Here is a 17058-nt window from a genome sequence, read left to right as displayed (position 1 = left end):
TATAAGTTTGGGATTCTTTTGAGTTGTCTGATTGGTTTTCAGGTGCCACCCAAGGGAAGGCTTATGTTTCAAACTCCGTTGGATGTTCAACAGCGATTGGCTCTGCTATGGTTTTTATTAGTTAATAACTCATAGACAAGTTGGAGAGCTTAAATGAAGCAACAATATTGGTTTGAACTCAAACGTTCAAACTTGTTTCTAGCTATCTAACTATAACCATACAAGATTTTACAACACTAATCTCAATTTATCAAAAATGCTTATGGATGTTTTTTCCATAACCAATGACAATGGCATATGTGCAACTTCAAAGAATATAACTCCTTGCTAAAATTCTCTACGGCTTAAAATAAACTGCTTTTGGCTTTGCCGCCAGTGAGCAAAGAGAAAAATGGATTCTTTTTCCACACTATCAACTTTACTTTCATTGAATTGAATTCCAATTGAACCAGATGTAATCGGTTTGGGAAGTACTACAGAAACAAATGCTGGCCTCTTCGAGTTCGGTTTCTTTGCACCAGGCATGGGGAGGCTTAAATTTACGAGAGAACTACCTTCTTGAGGCAAGAACGTCTTGCTCGAAATCTTTACCGGACTGATCAAACCGTCTTTTGTTTCTGTATTATCTTCCATAGATATATCATTAACTCTTCCTGATGGGCTTGTTAGTAAACCACTCTTACTTGTTTCCATTAGATCAAGACCTTTCTCATTACTTTGATTTGCCTCTCCCTCCTCCAATTCATCATCTACACCCAAAACGAGTGAATACAAGATGAAACTAGAGTTTATTTTTCTTTTCAAGATAAAAGATGCATGAAACTAAAGATGATGGCAGTACAAAGAACTGGAAGATACAAAACGGAGGTTATTAGACTTTGCTATTTCGTTTGACTGTTCGGTTAGTAAGCTCTACATAAAAGCATAATTTATTATTAAAGCAATGCAATTGACAAAGAGGAATATTTGATTTTTTATTAAAAGCACATACACATATATTTCTATTAAGAAAGGAGAATGTGTAAAGGGAGCTGAGTATAAATACCATGAAAACCTTACCTCCAAGAAAAGATTGAAGTTTCCGATACCGCATAGCTGAAGTGGCTAAAGAAACATCAGGCCCAATATGTTCTTCTTGATTCTTAGTTGCAACTTCTTGTATTTTCTCTTTCAAAATAAATTTGTCTACTTCCCAAATACACTCTAAGAGGACAAATTCATCATTCGTTGGGTAAAACTCTCTAAAGACTTGTAAACAGATTGGAGAAAAGTTTAAAAACTTCTACTTTGTGAAGATAATTGGAAGGGTAGCTGATATGAGAACAGTAGTGTGATTGCTTAGGAATTCCTTGGTTATGTAGATGCAACCTTTCCACTTTAGAGAAAAAAATGGACGGGTGGAGCACAAATACCTGAATTCCTTCCTGGTTTATTGCAGCTACTTGCTTCTTTTTAGAGATAGATGAAACCATGTTGAATACTGAAACAACGTCGAGCAATATCTGCACAACAGAAAAAAGATACAAATGCATCATAAATACAAAAGATTTGAAAATAGTAATTATGTTACGATTTACAGAATAATGACAATCCTTAGAAAATTATTTGCAAGAATAGGTTTTTTTAAGAAAATCCTAACCATGATCAGGTCATCAGACTATTAATTTACTAACTATGAAAGATTGCTAAAATGTCAAATGCGATAGAACACTATCTTTGGTATGATCTTCCTTGTTTATTTCAATTAGAATTTACAGAACGAATTGATGGAATATCAATTCGGTAATACAACTCAGTTGATCTCCTCTCAAGATGCAACCACTAAACTTCACATAAAATTTCTGATACCTTTTCCCGCATAAACAACGAACTTTTATACTAGCCAACTAACCGACATCCCTCCCTCACATTTTACACGTGCTTTTTATTCTTTCTTTTATAAACAAACTTAATGGGAGGTCTAACATTACTCCCCCCTCCAAATTCACCTTGTCCTCAAGGTGAAGATCGGGATAGAGCTGATGAATTTCGTCATAATCCTCCCACGAAGCTTCATGTCTGGGGAATCCTTTCCAACAAATCAATACTTCCCAGCCATCAGCTTTATTCTTCCGATACTCAAGAATGTCTTCTGGTTGCGCTTGCCATTCCAGATTTTCGTTGATATACTGTATCGTCGGTTGCACCCCTGTGTGATCTCCCACAAGTTTCTTCAACTGGGAGACATGGAAAATTAGGTTTATAGAAGTATTTGCTGGTAAATCCAGCTTGTACACTACTGTACCAATTCTTTCCATGATTTTATACGGCCCAAAATATTTTGGAGAAAGTTTTTCATTCCTTTTTCTTCTTAATGTGAGTTGTCTATGTGGTCGAATCTTTAGAAAAACCAAATCACCAACTTGATATTCTACCTTCCTCCTTTTACAGTCAGCATATTGTTTCATTTGCTGTTGGGCCAAAATAAGATGTTCTCGCAATGCCGCCAAAATTACATCTCTTTCTCTCAATTGCTCATCCAGCGTTGAATTAGAAGTTTCACCTTCCCCGTACGACAATAACAAAGGAGGTTTACGACCATACACTACTTGAAAAGAAGATACTCTCAATGTCCTTTGGAAAGTGGTATTATACCAAAATTCCACCCACGAAAGCCATGATACCCATTCCTTCGGTTTCTCACTACAAAAACACCGTAGGTAGGTTTCCAATCCCCTGTTTACTACTTCAGTTTGGCCATCAGACTGCAGATGATAAGCAGTACTCTTATTTAGCTTCGTGCCAGCCAATCTGAACATTTCCTTCCAAAAGTGGCTGATAAAACTCTTATCTCTATCAAAAACAATGGATGAAGGAAATCCAGGTAACCGAACTATCTCCTTTACAAATAAATCTGCTACCGTCTTGGCTATGTAAGGATGTTTTAATGGCAGAAAGTGACCATACTTGCTCAAACGGTCAACTACTACTAATACTACTTCAAAACCTCTAGCTTTTGGTAATCCTTCAACAAAGTCCATGGAAATATCACTCCAGACTTGTTGCGGAATTTCCAAAGGTACTAGTAGACCAACAGGTGATAATGCCAAAGTCTTATTACGTTGGCATGTCAAACATTCCTCGCAATGCCTCTTCACATCGAACTTCATACCTTCCCAATACAATTCACTTGTCAACCTTCTATACGTCCTTAGGAATCCAGAATGACCCCCAACTACTGAATCATGGAAGGTATTTAATGCTGCTGGAATTAAGGATGAAGTTTTTGATAGAACCAATTGGTTCTTATAGTGCAGCATCCCATTCTTCACTGAGAACTTATTATCCCTCTGCCCATTGTCATTTTTCCACTCATTTACTAATTTCTGAAGCTTCTCATCTTTTTCAACCTCTTCTTTAATAATTTTTAGATCATCCAAGACTAGTGCAGAAACCCCACATAACTGTACATTTGGTGGTTTTCTTGATAAGGCATCAGCTGCTGTGTTTTCAAGGCCCAGTTTATAAACGACTTCAAATGAATATCCAAGTAATTTGGCTACGCATTTTTGGTACTGCGGTTGGACTACTCTCTGTTCCAACAAAAACTTTAGTGACTTTTGATCCGTTTTAACAACAAACTTTGCCCCCAACAAGTAAGGACGCCAACGTTGTACAGCAAAAACCACAGCCATCAATTCCCTTTCGTAGACCGGCCTTGCTTGTCCCTCATTGCCAAAGTATGGCTGTAAAAAGCAATAGGTCTTTTAGATTGGGTCAGTACAACACCAACTCCATAGCCGGATGCATCCGTCTCAATTTCAAAGGGATGATCAAAACTAGGAAGAGCTAACACTGGCAGAGATAACATCACTTTCTTTAACTTCTCAAAGGCCTCTTCGGCTTCCTCATTCCACTTGAGGAATCCCCCTTTCTTAAGCAACCGGGTTAGTGGAGCTGCTATGGAACCATAATGCTGAACAAATCCTCTGTAATAACCGGTCAATCCAAGAAATCCTCGAACTTCTCTCACATTCGTGGGCCTCGACCAATCAGCTATAGATTGAATTTTATCTGGATCAACCTCCACTCCCTCTCCCGATATTACATGTCCCAAATATTCAATTTTCAACTAAGCAAAACAGCACTTCTTTTTGTTAGCATACAGAGCATGGTTCCTCAAAGTAGAAAAAACTTTCTCCATGTGACTCACATGTTCTTTCTCATCCTTACTATAAATCAATATGTCATAAAAAAATACTAAGACAAATTTTCTTAGATAAGACTTGAAAATCGTGTTCATCAAAGCCTGAAAAGTGGCCGGTGTATTTGTCAAACTGAAGGGCATGACAAGAAATTTATAATGTCCTTCATGTGTTCTAAAAGCCGTCTTTTGAATATCTTCATCCATCATTCTTATTTGATGGTAACGAGATTTCATATCGATTTTTGAAAACAGTGTAGCTCCATTTAACTCATCGAATAATTCCGCCACCATTGGAATTGGGAACTTATCAGGTACAGTAGCATTATTCATTGCTCGGTAGTCCACACAAAAAGGCCAACTACCATCTTTCTTCTTAACAAGAAGCACCGGGCTGGAGAAAGGACTTTTACTCGGCCATATGACTCCTGAAGCTAACATCTCTTCAACCAATTTCTCCATTTCTTCCTTATGATGATAACCATATCTATATGGTCTCACATTAATTGGATCAGTACCCTCCTTTAAATGAATGTGATGTTCAATTTCTCTCCTCGGAGGAAGCTTCTCTGGCCACTCAAAGATGTCTTCATGTTGTTTTAACACAATATGAACAAGATCCAACTCAGTGAAAGTTACCTCAGTACTATTTAATTCTGCTTTTTCGTTGTTCGTTACTTCCACTATTCTACATTCAATTAGGAATCCTTCATCTTGATCCCCCCAGGTTTTAAACATACTTTTTAGACTAATCCGAGCCTTAGTTAGACTAGGATCACCTTTGATACATATTTGTTTTCCATTATCAGTGAAAGTAAGTGTTAAATTCTCCCAATCCACCACTATTACGCCCAAGGAATGAAGCCATTGCATGCCCAAAATTATATCTACACCTCCAAGTTCAAGAGGCAAAAAAGTCCTCCTTCAGATTCCAGTTCTTCAGCTGAATCTCCACATTTTCACATACACCCTTACCTTGAATGGCTGTACCAGAACCTAAGATGACTCCATAATAAGCTGTTTCTTTGGTTGGTATTTGTAAAGATTTAAGTATCTTCTCGAAAATAAAATTGTGAGTTGCCCCACAGTCTATCATAATTATCACTTCCATGCCTAGCAGTTTTCCTCTAACTTTCATTGTGCCCAGGTCATTTAATCCCACTACAGAATTAATAGATAACTCAACATATGTTTTGTTATCTTCTTTCACTTCTAGTACTGCTAGTCCCTTCTCCATCGATTCTTTTTCTTCATTCCTCTTCTTCATTCATTAATACAAATATTCTCAGCTCTCGTAATTCCTTCATTTTATATTTGTGGTCGGCATAATATTTTTCATTACATCTAAAAAAGAGTCCCTTCTCTTTTCATGCCTAGAATTCGGTGTCCGGTAATCGTCTAGAATTCACTTCCTTCTGAATTTCGTTGGCATTTAAACTCCTCAGTGTTATTGTCCGAATCGGAAATGTAGTATTGCCTTTGTTTTCAGCCAAAGTATTTCCAGCTAATGACTTATTGGGAACCGTAGATTGGATTGGATATTTCCCACCCGTGAAGCCATTCAAATTAGCCTCATTCCTAATTAACTCTACAAATCGAGCAATTTGCATCATTTCAGCTAACACTTTCGGTCGACAAAAGGCAACCTCAGCTCTTATCTATGGTAATAACCCATTCATGAATGTATCTTCTACTACACTTTCTTGTATATCGGATAGAGGAGCAATAAGTTTATCGAAAAGGTTACGATACTCTTCTACTGTAGTTTCCTGTTTGATTCGAAGAAATTTTTCTAAGATTGTACCATCCATACTCGATCTAAATCGTATTAATAATCTTTCTTTCATATTCGACCAGCTGAGAAATTTATCTCTTTCTTCTTGCAAATGATACCAGTTTAAGACTGGTCCGTCGAAGCTTATTGTCGAAACTAACATTTTTTCTGACTCAGTAAGCTTATGGATTTGAAAATACCTCTCAGCATGGAATAACCATGAATCAGGATTGTCTCTAGTGAATACCGACATTTCGACCTTTTTGAATTTGCTTCGGTCTGCTGAAGTATCTTCGATATCGGATTTCTTCTCATTTCGGCATTCTCCGATATTTCGGTCCGAGTAGGTTGTTTTACTCGACGTCGCTTCGCTCTCTTTTCCTTTAGCTACCGCAGAATCACGTGCAGCAGATTCAGTCGTTCGATCATTGATTGTTGATTGATCTTTCGCCATGGATTCCATCATTAGTAGAAGCATCTGCTGTTGCTTCTTCGACTGCAATCGCATTACTTCGAGGTTTTTAACGATATCATTCAAACTCAATTCAATCAGCAGCATCTTACTTATCTCCTTCTTCATTCCGGCGATTTCTTGATCAATTAGTTCCAACCTTTCTTCGATTTGCGTCTGCACCATAATTCCTCCAAAATCGTTGCTCTGATACCAAAATGATAGAACACTATCTTTGGTATGATCTTCCATGTTTATTTCAATTAGAATTTACAAAACAAATTGATGGAATATCAATTTGGTAATACAACTCAATTGATCTCCTCTCGAGATGCAACCACTAAACTTCACATAAAATTTTTGATACCTTTTCCCACCTAAACAACTAACTTTTATACTAGCCAACTAACCGACTTCCCTCCCTCACATTTTACACGTGCTTTTTATTCTTTCTTTTATAAACAAACTTAATAGGAGGTCTAACAAAATGATACCTATTTTCTTAAATACTAAATAATAAAAATGGAACTTACTAGTTGAACTAACACCCGAATACGTGCCAGAAATGACAAAATTACAAAGCAAAACCTTGAAAAAAATGTTCGAGCAAGCAAGATGGATATCTCCCTATCAAATGGTCAAGGGTAAAATTTTGCATAATGAATTTTTCTTTCTCCAAATTAGTTTCCATAGTCAGGCAAATAAAGTAGCTCCAGGAAAGAAGAAATCATTCAATACAATTGTCAACAATGCAGAAAAGTACTTAAAATTCGACAATTGTGCATAAAACAAAACATTGGTGTTTCATACAACCATGGATTTGAGCAAATAGAAAGCAACAAGCAACACCAACATATCTATCAAGCATTAGACTAATAGACAAAAAGGATACGTTGCTGCCTTAAAAATTGGCTCCACCATCTGCAAAAAATTTGAAAAAACATCTTCTCAATACAATGTACAAAGATATAAAGTGAACATAATTTTCTAATTTTCCGAACAGCAGAGTCATCGCCCCTTGTGGTCAATAACAAAAATAACCCTTGATTGACTCGGGCAAAATAAAGGCCAACTAGCAGAAAAATATTTATACAAGTGAAAATTGAACAGCTTACATTAAGCATAACAGTTTTAACTAAGTAAAAAGGAATCATAATATATATTTTTTGTATAGGAATATATCATAATCTTTTTAGATCATAAGCATAAACAAATAGAAACAGAATGACCCTTTGATAAAATCTCCCAATGGGTGATACAAAGAAGACAAATTCAAGAGAAAAATCACCTGTGACAGAAGGCGCACATTTTCTCCGTTTTAAACTACAAAATAGAAAGTGAAATAGAAGGTCAAAGGAAAATGAATGTGTACATTTTTAGTCTAGTCATTTCTTTATACACTTAAAGATTTCACAAGAAGAAGCAACTCAAAATCAAATAACTTTCTTTTATTTGTTTTTATGGAAAAATCAAATACGTTTCTAAAAAATGAATCTTTTGCTTAGGTTTCTTTCCGTCAATAACTTGAAAGCAGGAACTTAACAACTCCTCCAACTTGACAGCATGTAGAAGTCTTAAATCTCTCCTCACCTAACATTTTGTAGACGCAAGACCAAGTTACAAGTATGACAAAAGTTTCAAATTCTTCATCCAACACTTAAATGAATTATCTCACCAAGTACGCTACATATTATTTTCTATGAGATATTGTTCATGAATTATAATGTCCCCTTTTCATTCAAGGGGAGTAATTGATACTAAAATGTTTTCCACTTCTTGCATATATGAACATATATTTACACAGACTAACGTACACATATAAGAGAAATTATCTCCTACAAGAAAATTCCATGTACTTCTTTTCTTGCAGTTCACGTTTTTTTATCTCACCGACCAATCAATCAACCAGAGCTTCAAAATATATATATATATATATATATATATATATATATATATATATATATATATATATATACACACAGATTAACTCTATTAGAAAGGGGAAAAGAATACCTGCAAAAGACATCGAAAATAGAAACTTCGACGGTGCGGTTCTTGTTCTTATAAATCATTTTTTGTAGAATGCCACTTTCTAAATAGAGCTGGTCAAGCATGGATGCTAACTTCTCCTGAAGGTTATCAACTTCAGTAGAACCCATGGAATCCCCCATATTTTGAAATTACAACCAAAACCTAGCAATTAAAAACATGAAGTCCAATTGAAAAAAATCACTAGAAATCGAGTCAAGTTGAAGAATTATTTGAACAATGGTGAAGACAAGGAAGGTGCATAATTCTAGCAAGTCGACTTCCTATCACTGGTCATTATTACATGAATAATAGTTCATAAACAAAAACATCATAATATAAATGTAACAACCCGACTTTCTAACATATTCAAAGGATGTTGCTAAATGCAACCATAAGTTGAAAATAGATCTTTGGTAATTTTTTTTTTAAAATAGAAGTACTCAGTAAGCCTAGTGGGGTCAGGCTTACTGAGTATATAAATACAAGTTATGGATGCATTTAGCAACGTCCTTTGAATATGATAGAAAGTCGGGTCATTACATTTATATGATGATGTTTTTGTTATGAACTATTATTCACCATATAACCGGTTATAAGAAGTCGACTTGCTACAAATATGCACCTTCCTTGTCTTCATCATTGTTCAAATAATTCTAGAGTTCATTTAGTTTTTGACATAGATACAACTACAAGCATCATAAGAAAGAGAATAAGTGAACAAAACCACCAAAGGGAGAACATAAACAAGACAAAGAAGCCAGCTAAGACACTAAACCAACCAAAACTCATCTTCAAATAAAAAACTTGAAAAAAACAGCCATAGCCAAAGACAAGTACACATTGATTTCTTATTTAGGAATAAAATCAATCTTCGGTACACACATAATAGGCTAAAAAATCAAATTTAATCATAAATATGTGAAAAACTAACCATTGAAATGATATATTCATGGCTCGAAATGATCTAGGTGGAGGTTTAACACTTAAAACTTTATCAGGAAGTTAATGTGCTCTAAAAAGCATCATACTAACTAACAGACTCTGTTTCTTGTTCAAAATTTGAAAGGAAAAGGAAAATTACTTTCTACACCGATGTGTCGGGAGAAAGCTTTTGATATTTTTAGGTTTTCAGTAGAGTATAAAGGGAGAATAAACTCCCGCTGCTAAGACTGGAAAGTAAAGCTAGGTTATTGCTGGTTAACGTAGTGAAAACAACTCTTTTCTCGATCAACCTTCTTTGCTATTTCAAGGAATCATGTCTCTCCACAGTGTTCTCAATCAACCTTCTTTGCCAATTATTCTCATAATGTTGTCTACTCTAGTTGTAGAGCTTGGTTGTGAATCTAAGTAATTTATCTGAATATTAGTCATGAATATAGTATTCCATTCTTTCCATATATGCCAAAGGAGAGCTCTAGTAGCATTGCTCCACAAAATATTAGCTCACCTTTTATACAATCATCTAGACAAAAGTTCGAACAAACTATCATCTACGCTTTCTAGGAGGCAACAAGCCAGATCAAAAAAATAGGGGAGGAACATTCAACCCTTATAACCAAAATGCCAGTGAAGAAAGAGGTGGCTACTAGACTACTTTCTGAATTTTCATTGCAGAGAAAGTAAATGTTGGGGGAAGGAGCCAAATTCGGCTGCTGTCTTTAGAGTCTATCAATCATATTAGGACTACGATGAACTGTGGAACAAATGAAGAATTTTACCTTCTAAGAACTTCTACCTTTCCAAATCATTTCTTCTGTTGGTGCCCTCTCTATTCCTTACATCCATGTACTTTCAAACATTCCCTTTTAAAAAAAAATTACCTCGTTAACCAATTTGATCCTCATAACTAGATATACACATAGCAGCAGTTTAAAAGGTCATAATAATAATTGAGTGACATACGATTTCATATTAAAAGAAGAAAAAATGCAATATATATATATATAAGGTCCAAGTACCCAAATAGAATCGAAACAAAAAGCATTGAAAAGACGCAATGTATGTCAAGTTCATATTCATAAACCAGTAAGTAGAGAAAAAAAAAATTGAGAAGGAAACAAAGACAAACCTATTTCTCAATATTCCGAAGCTCGTCCTGGAGTTTTGGTCTCCTGGAAAAGAAGATCAGCAAACATAGCGGAGGACAGAATAATCAACAAATTGAGAACAACAACGGAAACTATAATCAAAATAAATTTACAACCACATAAAGAAATCAAACCCATAGGCCGAAAAATCTATATTTGGCTCTCATCTTTGATACCTCCTCTATCAAGATGTAGATTATCATTATGAGTAACAGATTCCAAAAAAAAAATTGTCTAAAACATAAATTATGTTCAATCTCCCAATTACTTGAACTAAAAAATCACGAGCTACTTACTTCTTGCAGAACTAATTAACAAATAGTTAATTCCCAATTATTCAAACTGATTTGATTCCAATAGTTCCCACAGAAAAATCAGCCAAAGGTAGACCAATATGAACCAAACTTCTGACATTCATTGTAAAACCACAAGTTTAACAAACACATCATGATAATGACTTCGCGGATATGAAAGAGAATTGAGATAATGAAATACCGATAATAGCAAGACATTTTCAAGAGCTAGCTTTGGATCCCAAGATGTCAAGAGCGCAGTCCTGGATCTCTAAATGTCCAGACGCCGATTGAAAGGAAGCCGAGAAATCAGATGGTGAGCGGCGAACAGAGATGCGATTGTTGAGGGAGGGAGAAATTTTGAACAACTAAAATTTTTAATATTAAAATATCATTTATATTTTTTTAGTATTTTTTATGTTTTTCAAACTAGTAGATGTAGATACAACTTGATGTTTTAAAAAATGCCAACAAATGTAGCAACATGAAAAAATTTCAAAAATTTGACCACTCCATCTTTTTGTACAATTTGTTGGCATCTTAAAAATGTCTAGAATTTAATAGATATTATTACGTTTCGAAAAACATTAAATAAAATTACATAGCATTTGACATTTTTCAAACATCAAGAAAGGTTCCATAGTGAAAAACTTTTTGAAAATTCGTCCCACTTCTAAAAATTTAGAAGTTTTGAAAAAGTTAAGAAAACAATAGATATTATTTAATGTTTTTAAAACGTAAAAAAATACATATTACTTAACGTTTAAAAAACGTCAAGAAAACTAAAAATTGGCTCAACTTCGCCTTTTCATAAAAGTTTTTGACATTTTATCTTTGAAATCACCCATGTTTTTTTCCACAAACCGTTAAGTATTTAAAATCGCAAATGTCAACGGAGTTCATTTTTCTAGTAGTGCTTCCGACTTTACATCTCAAATGAGGGTTAAAACTTTGAGAAAAATATTTCATTGGAAAACAATTCATAATTTTTAAGTTAGAAAAGCGACTTAACTCAGATATTGCACTCCTAACACCAACTCAACTTTTTTCTACACCCCTGACACATCAATAATTATTAATAACTCAACTCCGCGTGTTAAACACAAATATAATTATTACTAACATAAATGATTATTACCAACTTAGTTTAATTCAACTCTGTGCGCCAAACAAATCTTTATGTGTGTAACGCTGTCAAGGAATATTATGGCTACATTAGTAGGAATCACCATATTGTTCAATTTATTAGATTTTCTCTTGCACAATTGTTGAAATTTAGGACACGTAAGTATCAAAATTAAAAGGGTTACTTGTAAGCGTGTGTATTTAGACATTATCATTAGATAAAACTTCACATATGTGATGCTTGAAGTTACCTATAAGGTTTGAAATCTTTTTGACAGATTAGAGGATGAAAACCCTGTTTATAAAAGTGATTTTCCACTTAAATTTTGGAATGCGGTCTTTACACACAGAATATAAATGTCACACAACACGCTTTAGCAACCACAAATAGCAAATCAATAGACAAAGCAACAAAAATAACATGCTAGAGTTAGTAACCTAATTTTGTGATAAAAACCAACTTTTGGAGGTCAGTGTGCCTATGAAAGATAATCCACTAATATAATCAAGTTAGGTGATTCTAACGTTGTATTTATCAATAGACAATGAAGATTAGAGTGACAACAGTAGAGCCTAGATGTTATAATCCCTCTCTTGAACTTAGGTTCCCCTAATTAAGTATGTGGATATTAGTGATGTAGAGCTTAGGCTCCCCTTAAGCCTATGAAACTCCTACTCTCATTTGAAGTTATTTTTTATTCTTCTTGTCAACTCCTTTCACTTGAAAAAAAACACTTAAGACTCCCCTTTAGTGTACGAGAACTCCCTTCTCAAATGATTGTACCTTAGGATCTCGATCCTAAGATTGAAAAAATCCTTCTCGAATGAAATCACCTTATGCTACCTCTTTGGAATTTGATATGGACTTTGTAAAAACAATGCACAAGAATTGCCATCACATTCAAAAAGAACTGTCGTTTTCAAACAATAACACACAGTTGAAGGTAGTTTATCAAAGCTCTGTAATCAAACTCATAAAACAATACATGTGACAACCCTAGCAAAGGAGGCTTCAAACTTCAATAATATAGCGAAGCTGTGGAAAATATCCCCATATATATTTGGCAATAGCACCAAAAAAGGTAAACATCTTAGAAAAAATAATCTACAGAATAAGACAAATATGAAAAAAAAAATCTACATTGATCAACATCTTACCTTACATCGTCTGAAAAAATCTCACAAAAACAATTTACGAGACAATCGAAACATTCCAATAAGCAAACATAATGAAACTTAAACAAATATATTTAGTCAAAATCATAAAACTAACAACGACCACTTACTAAGAAGGATCAGACAAATGTTAAGATGTTAATAAGATTTTTAAAGTCTTTTACGATGTCACATCAGAAATTTTAAGTTCTTTGTATACCAATTCCAATTTTGATCTCCATGAAATTTCAATAATTAAAAATTGTAAACACTTGAGTGAATTCTAACGGTGCTACCTCAATGCTACTTAGAATGATGATTAACATGAACTTGCTATGTATTGGAGGAATAACGATAAAAACATGTTGTTGTGTTAGATCCAATATCCAAGTTAAAGTTTTAACTTACTATTTCAAGAGCTTTTTTGGGATAGGATTAGGGGCACAATGAAAAATCGATAAATCAAAAAATAAAATGATTCACTTAAATTGATTGAAACCACTCATCGATTTCAATTAAAACGATAAAATTAACAATTTTGAGTTGAAGAAAATATAAAACAAAAAAATTTCGATCGCGTTTGACTGAGAAAGAAAGAATTTTGAAAGACCAAACAAGTCGATAAAAGACACTTTTTAACTTGTTTTGACATTTAAAAGGTTACACAAACCCTTTTTTGAGTTAAGTGCCACTTAAACACTTTTTAACTTGTGTTTTTTGAGTTAAAGTGTCACTTTTTTAAGACTTTAAGCTTATCGTTTTGATTGAAAAATATGACATTTTTAGGTCTTTGGATGCTTTGAAACATATATGACACTTCAAAGCATATGCCATTTCTTTAGCTTTTTGCATGACTTGTAGAAGTATCACTTAGACACTTTTTAGATTTATTGTAGTTGGTTTTGTGTTTTATGATCATACTCGAACTTTTGAAACTTGTTTTGTAGGTCGGTTTTGAGAGTTAAGACACTTGTCAGCATTTGTTGTACTAACAAAATCATAAATAATGATTGTGGCTACAATAACTTATGTGTGAGAAAAGAGTTATAAATCTTTTTTTAATAATAAGGGCTTGCTCTTGGATTGCTAATGATAGTCAGTGGTGGTTGTCTTGACGGCAATGATCACCGGTAACAATCACTAATCGCTACTTGTATATGGTGGGATGCGACATTCCATATAAGAGGGAGGGTAGTGTGAGATCCGTACTTTTCTATATTGTCAAAATTGAAAGAAAAAAATCATCTAAACACAAAAAAGAACTCTCATTTTCTATAACTTGAATTCTGAAGATGTGTTTAGAATATAGGTTCAAACGTTTAATTTAAAAAATAAGTTATTTTGAAAAAAATTAGAGTGCGTTTTAGTAACCACTCAAAATTGTTTAAAACTAAATGGTTTTCTTTAAGTTTCTCCAAACAAATTTCAGAAAAAGTTTAAATAAAAAACGAGTTTTTTAGAAAACATTTTTTATTTTCTAGTTAAAGGTGTAAATGTTTTAGTTAAAGATGATTATTGAACCCTATAAATATAATAAAAATATTTGAGGTGAATTGTTGAGAATAATATGATTTTAAATTTCAACAAAACTTAATTAAACCCAGTGAAATTATTACATAGATTAATTAACTAAGAATTGCCTTCCAGTTCGGAAACTAACTATCTTCAGAGCTTTTCTCCTTTGTTTTTCATCATAGAGCAACATTTCCGGCACTATTTTCTGGCCACAAAAATGAACTTGTGCACATAAATTTAGTAATTTAGTTAGAGTTAAACTATTTTCTTTTATTTGTAGTTGAAACAACAATAATAAAAAGAAAGCCCATTTAATGATTGTTATTAATTAATTATTGAAAATATGAGTCAGGTATCGTTTTAATTAATTAAAGAAATTTGAAAATGATAGATAACAAGGATCATCCTCTTCTTTTATTGTTACAACAAAAACCGTCCCTTTACATCTTCTCTCCCGTTTCAAATTTCTTCCACAACCTTCCTCTCTAACGGCTAACTCCCTCTCCCCTTCTCTCTCGCTCTCTGCTCTTCTTCTTCTTCCTCAGAATCTTCACTCTTCCTCCTATCTCTCAATTTCTACTTCTCTAAAATGAAGCACGCAGCCAAGAAACCCTATCTTCCGGGTTGCCAGATACCCATCTCGCCGATCCACCACCATCTTCTTCTCCTAGCCCTAACGGCGCTTGATCTACATGCCTCTGTACTAATTGAACCAGACGGGAAGCGGGAAGACAATACCATCTGGGGTCCACCCAATGCTTTGTCCGATGGTTACTGTTTTGTTCTCGAGGTTGGACAACGGTTGCCTTCCACGGTATGATCTACATATTTTATCTCTGAGTTCCTTTAAATTCACTAGAAAAACTTCGTTGCAGATTTACAATGACCAAATCACTGATTTATTGAATCCAAATGCGAGAAACTCTAGGTTCCCCCTTCTAAACAATAAAATGAAAGAGAAGAATAGAGAACAAAATGTTGTTCTTGTTCTATTTCCTGTAATATGAAAAACTAATTTGGTCTTCTGTTGAGTCATCTCCTCTCTCTCTAAAAAAATCTCTCTGTGGTTTTCTCTTTCTAAATACCATGGAAAAATTTGGGGGTCAAGAATGATTTGAGGGTACAGAATTCACTCTCTAAAAAACACTCTGAGATTTATTTGAAATTCTTGTTGCTTAATAAATTCCCTTTTGCATCTCTTCATCCACCCTTCTCTTTAATCCTGAATTTTATGATATTTATTTTGCATCCTAAATGCCTCTGTACTAATTGAGAACCAGACGGGAAGCGGTAAGACATATACCATCTGGGGTCCAGCCAATGCTTTGTCCGATGGTTACTGTTCTGTTCTCGAGGTTGGACAATGGTTGCCTTCCACTGTATGATCTACATATTTTATCTATGAGTTCATTTAAATTCGCTAGAAAAACTTCGTTGCAGATTTACAATGAGCAAATCACTGATTTATTGAATCCAAATGCAAGAAACCTCTAGGTTCCCGCTTCTAAACAATAAGATGGAAGAGAAGAATAGAGAACAAGATGTTGTTCTTGTTCTATTCCTGTAATATGAAAAAAACTAATTTGGTCTTCTGTTGAATCATCTCCTCTCTCTAAAAAAATCTCTCCGTAGTTTTAACTTTTTGTGTGTCGGTGAAATATTACTATGGATATGGAGTTTATTATGATTTTTGTCTACACCGGCGGTTTTCTATATGGTTCAATGGTGCCTTTGAATTGACAGATCAATGGACGGTATGTGACTTAATTATTTATCAAGATTTATGCTTAATGCATTGTTTTTGTTTGTGCGAGGTGAACCATATCAAATTGTTGAGTTTGTTGTAGGTTTATTAATGAGAGAGAATGTCTGGTGGGGTCAGAATAGCTTTAGAAATGCATTGGGAGCTCTGAAGTATATACTACCACAGTTTCATTAGCTAAAGTTAACAATGATTATAAGGTTTTATAAGTCCTACTCTAATTGCATCTCAATAGCCTAGATTTACGTCATGTTCTTGACGTGGTGTTGAATTCAGGAGTTGGACATTTCTATAGTTAAGTCAACAATGAACGTCCTGCGAAGGAAAAACATATGAGAGGTGTGTTCTTTGATGCCTTTCTCAAGATAGTAATATATATTCTCGCATAATTAATTATACATCTTCATATTTTTTTCATTTGAACCTTACATTTTTGTTTGATAATGCAGCTCTAAAATTTGGTATTGTACATAGAATCATAATAATACAATAAGATGGTTTTGGACTTTTTTTTGCAGCTATTTTAGCTACCAAGCCTAGAGCCGATGTTGCATATTGCATTCATGCTCTGGCAAGAAGATTATCGAAGAAACATAATTGGGTAGTAAGTCTTCATCTTTTGATATCATAAGCATTACATTATTGCAGCACCACGACTTCTCAGGTTTTTCTATTCTATTCT

At 34.1% G+C, this 17058-nt stretch overlaps 1 long non-coding RNA gene across 2 annotated transcripts in view; it reads left to right on the top strand.

Annotated features, from left to right (window-relative positions):
• Positions 1 to 15022: 15022 nt before the first annotated feature.
• The window catches only part of LOC103504184 (uncharacterized), a 2233-nt gene continuing 197 nt past the window's right edge, over positions 15023 to 17058 (top strand). Inside the window, exons 1-4 of one of the 2 annotated variants that reach the window (XR_007822112.1) lie at positions 15023 to 15428; positions 15895 to 16576; positions 16653 to 16715; positions 16895 to 17058. The exon at positions 16895 to 17058 is cut by the window's right edge and continues 197 nt beyond it. This is a non-coding gene — a long non-coding RNA (uncharacterized LOC103504184). Of the gene's footprint in view, positions 16577 to 16652; positions 16716 to 16894 lie in introns of both variants that reach the window. The other variant, XR_007822111.1, reaches the window with a different exon arrangement.

This window comes from Cucumis melo, chromosome 6, assembly GCF_025177605.1.
Source record: "Cucumis melo cultivar AY chromosome 6, USDA_Cmelo_AY_1.0, whole genome shotgun sequence".
Taxonomy (NCBI): Eukaryota; Viridiplantae; Streptophyta; class Magnoliopsida; order Cucurbitales; family Cucurbitaceae; genus Cucumis; species Cucumis melo.
The sequence above is the reverse complement of the archived record's forward strand: the minus strand, read 5'-3'. Positions and strand labels throughout refer to the sequence as shown.